Consider the following 7048-nt stretch of genomic DNA (forward strand, 5'->3'; position numbering starts at 1 on the left):
GTTAAATATAAGAGTGGGAATAAGTGAGGGAGGAGATGTACAATTTGGGACATGCTCAATCGGACTTGCTCCAAATGGTGGAGTTAGAAATCTGCCAGGGGATTCCAATACAATCTCATCAAGGTGGCATGTACCAATGCCATCTCACTAGTCCATGTGATCAATTTCAGTTCACAATTGATGACTCTGATAGGTCTAAGAGTCAAAGGGATCACACAAACAAGACTAGTGACTGCTAATACTAACTGATAGAATCATAAAGGGAGAGAAGGATCCAACATGGGAAGTGGGATACACAACAGACTCATAGAATGGCAGATGTCCTAAATAGCACTCTGGCCTCAGAATCAGCCCTTAAGGCATTCGGATCTGGCTGAAGAGCCCATGAGAGTATCGTAGACATGGAAAGCTAAGACACTCTGGAAAAAAAAAGACCTAAATGAAAGATCTCAGCGAGTGAGATCCCAGTGGAAAAAACGGGGCCATCAAAGATGGAGGTACTTTTCTCTGAAGGGAGGAGAGAACTTCCATTTTGACTATGACCCTGTTGGAATAAGATCAAAGTCAAGGAACCCTAAAGGCTTCCATAGCCTTGGCAACTCATGACTAGTGCCTAGGGAGATTACTGACGCCATAAACAAGAGTGTCAAATTGTTAAATCAACAACAGGAGTCACTGTGTACTTTCGTCTCATGTGCAATCTGTCCTTAATGTGTTGTCCTATGTGAAGTAATGCTATAACTAGTACTGAAACAGTATTTTTACACTTTGTGTTTCTGTGTGGGTGCAAACTGATGAAATCTTTACTTAGTATATACTGAATCGATCTTCTGTATATAAAGATAATTGAAAATAATAAAAAACCCTTGGTGTTAAAATGGAAATTGCGTACAAAATTAATCATTTTTTAAAAAAAATCATGTAGGATCTCTGTCATTAATGTGCTATACATTGTGATTTAATGCTGTAGCTAGTACTGCAGCAGTATTTTTCACTTTGTGTTGCTATGTGAGGGCAAACTGTTGAAATCTTTACTTAATATATACTAAACTGATCTTGTGTATATAAAGAGAATTGAAAATGAATCTTGATGTGAATGGAAGGGGAGTTGGAGCGGGAAAGGGGAGGGTTGGGGGTGGAGGGAAGTTATGAGGGGGGAAGCCATTGTAATCCATAAGCTGTACTTTGGAAATCTACATTCATTAAATAAAAGTTTAAAAAAAAAGAGTGGCAGAGATGGTGCTAAAATAGTTCATAAAAAGGAGACCAAAAATGCCTGCCAGAAGAGACGGTCTATCTACAGTAATTGAAAGAGTGGAAAAAGAGAACACTATTTGTTTGGGTAACTACTATTTGGCCCAATAATTTGCATTCTGCTGTTTTTTTCCTCCATTTCATTTAGGCTTTTCCTCTATCACCCTCAGGTCAATATCATTAATAAGCTCAATGTTCTAAAACTTAATAATCAGTTAGAAATCCTTATTTCATTTCATTTCTCACAGAATTTGCCTGACCAGCTCATTCTTTCCACCTTCCTATGGAATACCAGGGTATCTGGTTTTCCTGGTAGCTGCATAACTATTTCTTTTCAGAATGTCTGTGTCCCCAGCCTGCCCCAGACTATATAACATTTATTATCTCTTCTATCTTCTCCTCTCTTTTCTATTTTTTCTCTTCTCTCACTCTCTTCATGATGTCACACAGCCTTGTAGCTTTGAATAGCATCTACATGCTAGTGATCTTCCAGTTTACATATCCAGATCATATTTGTCTCCAGAACACAATTATGTTCATTCAACTGACTTCTTGCCACTTCTATTTCAATGTATGATGAGTATTTTAATCTCAGTGCATCAAAGTCTCAACTCCAGATCATCCCCTGCCTTCCTCAGCCTTTCAGTTGTTCAGGCCAAACCCTGAAGTTCTTCTTTACTTTTCTTTCTGAAACCTCACATCTATTTCATTAACCCCTCAGTTTTCTGACTCATTCCTCACTCCCTGTCTGTGGCTTTTCCTGCTCAAAATACCTCCCATACTCTGACATGGAATTTTAAACCCTCTTCCTCTTGAGCCATCCCCAAATATTCCTTTCTGCATTTCATGTTTTAATTAACAGTTATGGCCTTTTTTTGCCTATTGCATAAATGTATGAAAATCTCCTTTTTGAATATTTACTGATTCACATTGATTTCCTCATAACTGTCATTTCAGCTTACTTTCTGGTAATATGAATTATCTGTGCACATTGTCTTCTTCTACCATCATGAAGCAGTATCTATACAGTAATGAGTAATTCTATTTAAATTTCAGATAAACACTTTTTAATATAACCATGTCCTAAATATTTTGTGATATCAAATATTTTATCTGGCTACAATATGATTTCAAAGTAAAAGTGTCTAATATTTTTAAAGCACTTTATAAACAAATGCAGGGACCTGTATTCTGGAATAGCAGGTAATACTGCTTACAAGACCAGCATCCCATATAAACACTGATTCATGTCCCAGCTGCTACAGTTCCAATTCAGCTCCCTGCTAACTTCCTGGAAAAAGCAACAGCAGATAATCTAAGTGTCTGGGGCTCTGCCATCCATATGGGAGACCCAAATGAAGCTCCCGGATCCTAGCTTTGGCCTGGCCCAGCTCTGGCTGTTGCGTCCACCTGGGGTGCGAACCAGCAGATAGAAAATCAATCAATTAATCTCTCTTTCTCTCTCTCTCTCTCAGTGTCTTTCTCTTTCTATCTTTCTCTCTGTGTGTGTGAGTGTCTGTAACTCTGACTCTCAAATAAATAATTTAAACTTTAAAAAATTAAAAGTGAATTAGAACTTTGCTAGGCATTACTGCAAACCAGTGAACATAACAGCAGCAAATTACCTATTTACTTCTACAAATGTCTGAATATAGTAAAAACTAATTACCTTAGCTCTGTATTACTAAAGCAGCTGAACATAGTGTAAACAATAGAAATGTTTGGGGCCAGCGTTGTGGCTCACTTGGTTAATCCTTCGCCTGCGACACCAGCATCCCATATAGGCACCGGTTCTAGTCCCAGTTGCTCCTCTTCTAGTCAGCTCTCTGCTTTGGCCTGGGAGGGCAGTGAAGGATGGCCCAAGTACTTGCGCCCTGTACCTGCATGGGACCAGGAAAAAGTACCTGGCTCCTGGCTTTGGGTCAGCGCAGCGCTGGCCTTAGTGGCCATTTGGGGAGTGAACCAATGGAAGGAAGACCTTTCTATCTCTTTCTCACTGTCTATAACTACCTGTCAAATAAATAAAAAAAATAGAAATGTTCAACTTGAACTTTCAGCCAGATTAAATATCTCTTTGGATTAAAATGATAACAATTTTTTAAACTTTTATTTAATGAATATAAATTTCCAAAGTACAGCTTATAGATTACAATAGCTTCCTCCCTCCCCAAACTTCAATCCCACCCACAACCCTCCCCTTTCCCGCTCCATCTCCCCTTTCATTCACATCAAGATTCATTTTCAATTCTCTTTATATACAGAAGATCAGTTTAGTATATATTAAGTAAAGATTTCAACAGTTTGCCCCCACATAGCAAAAAAAGTGAAAAAATACTGCTGCAGTACTAGTTATAGCATTAAATAACAGTGTGCAGCACATTAATGACAGAGATCCTACACGATATTTTTTAAAAATTGATTAATTTTCTATGTAATTTCCATTTTAACACCAAGGGTTTTTTATTATTTTCAATTATCTTTATATACAGAAGATCGATTCAGTATATACTAAGTAAAGATTTCATCAGTTTGCACCCACGCAGAAACACAAAGTGTAAAAATACTGTTTCAGTACTAGTGATAGCATTACTTCACATTGGACAACACATTAAGGACAGATCGCACATGAGATGAAAGTACACAGTGACTCCTGTTGCTGACTTAACAATTTGACACTCTTGTTTATGGCGTCAGTAATCTCCCTAGGCTCTAGTCATAAGTTGCCAAGGCTATGGAAGCCTTTAGGGTTCCTTGACTTTGATCTTATTCCAACAGGGTCATAGTCAAAGTGGAAGTTCTCTCCTCCCTTCAGAGAAAAGTACCTCCATCTTTGATGGCCCCGTTCTTTCCACTGGGATCTCACACGCAGAGATCTTTCATTTAGGTCTTTTTTTTTTCAGAATGTCTTAGCTTTCCATGCCTACAATACTTTCATGGGCTCTTCAGCCAGATCAAAAATGATAAAAATTTAGGGGATTATGGAAATGAAAAGCCCTTCATTTTCTCAGGATCTTTATCTGTTTTCAGGCTGCTTATTACAAATACTTTTTATTGGTCCCTACTATCAGTTTTAGATGGTTTATTTTCTGTAACAGCTATATTTCTTCAATTGTCATGCATCATCTGTGTCTAAAGATTCATACTTACTCTTTTTTGGTATATGGACTAGACTAGTTTCAGGAATGTTATCAGTAAGGTCACTTTGTCTACCACATTAAGGTGGTAATTGGTATTATAGCTGCTTTAAGAAAAGAGATAACACACAAATGAAGAAATTCCCAGTGTGGAAAAAAGGTCTGTGAACCTTTACAAATAAAAATGTTCTCCTAGGCATTTGATATTTTTCTATTGTGCTACTTGAGTCTGTGCCTGTTTCCTTTTTGAAATTTCTTATTTTTAAGCTGTTTAGATCCTTAAGTAGTTTCTCCACTGCTTAGTATGCTCTACTTTTTTGCATATTTTCTTTATTTCCTCTTATAATGAATTACACATTTATCTTATGTATCTTCTTTAATGATTAACCTTCTTTAGAAAAATTATAGCTGTGTGTTTTTACTGCTCAACCAAGACAAGTGGGCCTACAGACCTGATCCAATTTTGTAACCCAGTTGTTCAGTCGTGCCAAGATTGGCAATTACTAAATGTACCCTATGAAGAAGTCCTTCTTGAGGTTTTTATAGCTCATGTTCCAGGCAATGAACAGATCAGCTTTCTGTTGTTAAACTTGGTGTTATTAGCTGAAAAACAAGTTCTCAATTTGAGACCTGTTCCTGTATGTTTTTGTGAAGTAATCTTTCTGTAAATGTCATGATCTGACCTGATGATGATAGAAACTGTACCATCTACCATATTGTTTTTGACATCATATAATATTTTTTTCAGTTTTCACTCATCTATTTCACTTGAAAACTTATAAAAGCCAAAAAGCTGATAACACGGAATGTATTTCTGAATGTCAGTCATATAATAACTTCCTCATCAACCATTTGGGAAATCAGTAATGCAATTCTTTACTTCACATTTCATTACCCCTTCCCTTCTTTGTCCAAGTTTGTGTTGATATGGATAGTTGCTGAATGGATAGCACACAAAGCAAAAAGAACAAGAGCACCACCAACATGCTCCCACCTTACATGCCACCATCACCACAGCAACTCAAGGGAGGACCAGTAATGAATTAGCTTTAAGTAACATTAAGCTGTGGATGCTGGAAATATAACTTTCTATGGAGAATGCTCATGTAAATATTTGGTGATAATATTTTCCTTATCTCTTTCAATATGCTGTCAGAAAATGTTTATCAGGTTCCGGGCAAGATGGCGGAATAGGCAGAAGCACACTTAGTCCGGGGGGAGAGAAAGTTTAATATAAGTGGAGATACTGCAGGGTCAAGGAAGAGTAGGGGAAGAAACAGCAGCGGAAACTCTTCCGGAACTAGTGATTCACAGTGGACCTGCGTGGAGAGCGTGGGAGCCCAAGTTCGGGACACCAGCAGCAGACTCAACGCACCAGCGCTGGAACGCGAGGTGAGCCGAACCTCCGTAGCCCGAGATACCAGCAAGCAAGCGGAAAGAGGAGGCTAGAGGGAACGAGGCTTGAAACTCCGTGGGGAAAAGTTCACCAGGCTAACTAGAAGAGAGAGAAAAATAAAAAATAAAAAAAGTGACTGATACGGACACAAGTTTCTCTCTCTCCGCTCACCTCTCAAAGGCGAGCAAGACAGAGCAGGCGCCATTTTGGACATACGTCATAAGCTGGGCGACCTCAGGTCTGCACCGGCCCTGAGCCGAGCAGAAAAACCTGACTCTGGGGGGAGGGGTGAAATAACAGGAGATTAGCATCTAACTTGGCAACCCAGTGGGAGATTGCAGGAGAATTGGAGCCCACACTGAGGGCAGCAGAGATTCCCTGTGTGGTCCTTGGGAAAGAGCTTCCAATCTCTGGCTCCTGTGGGTATATCATTTGCCTGCTAACTACCTCCAATTACATTCAGCTGTGCGGAATTACTTCCCTTTTGAATCAAAAAAGAGAGAGATTTACCACACCTAACCTGGGAGTGTCATCTCTGACACACCCTCAGCCCTGAGGAACCAAACACAGCTCTCAGTCCACACTCATCTCAAGCCTCTAAGGCACCACTGAAAGCAGACAGTCCACTTAATATAGAGCCATAGTGTAACAAGAAAAAACACCACAGTGAAGAAACCAAATATCTCCAACATGCCAAACAACAAATGCAAAAACCAAGCTAACAAGAATAAGGAAGACACTATGACACCCCCAAATGAAAAAGACACCCCAATTCAAGATTATGAAGATGAGGAGATTGAAGAAATGCAAGAAGCAGATCTCAAAAAATTGCTAAGAACATTAAGAAGTTCTCAAAAACAAATTCTTGAACTACAGAAATCCTTCATGGACAAGATAGAAAATCTCTCTCGTGAAAATGAAATATTAAGGAGGAATCAAAATGAATTGAAACAACTAGTGGAACAAGAAATGGTGATAGTGATGAGAAATCATAATGAAATGAAGAATTCAATAGATCAAATGACAAACACATTAGAGAGTCTTAAAAACAGAATGGACGAAGCAGAAGAGAGAATATCAGACTTAGAAGACAGAGAACAGGAAAGGAAACAATCAAATCAAAGAAAAGAAGAAGAAATCAGAAATCTAAAAAATACTGTCAGGAATCTACAGGATACTCTTAAAAAACCCAACATTCGGGTTCTAGGAGTACCTGAAGGCATGGAGAGAGAGAAAGGATTAGAAGGCCTTTTTAGTGAGATAC

General features: G+C 38.6%; 1 pseudogene; it reads right to left on the reverse strand.

The window, feature by feature from the left end:
• Window positions 1-4460: 4460 nt before the first annotated feature.
• On the reverse strand, window positions 4461-5217 carry LOC133754557 (BRCA1-A complex subunit Abraxas 1-like; annotated as a pseudogene).
• Between the last annotated feature and the right edge of the window lie 1831 nt (window positions 5218-7048).

This window comes from Lepus europaeus, unplaced genomic scaffold, assembly GCF_033115175.1.
Source record: "Lepus europaeus isolate LE1 unplaced genomic scaffold, mLepTim1.pri SCAFFOLD_200, whole genome shotgun sequence".
Lineage (NCBI taxonomy): Eukaryota > Metazoa > Chordata > Mammalia > Lagomorpha > Leporidae > Lepus > Lepus europaeus.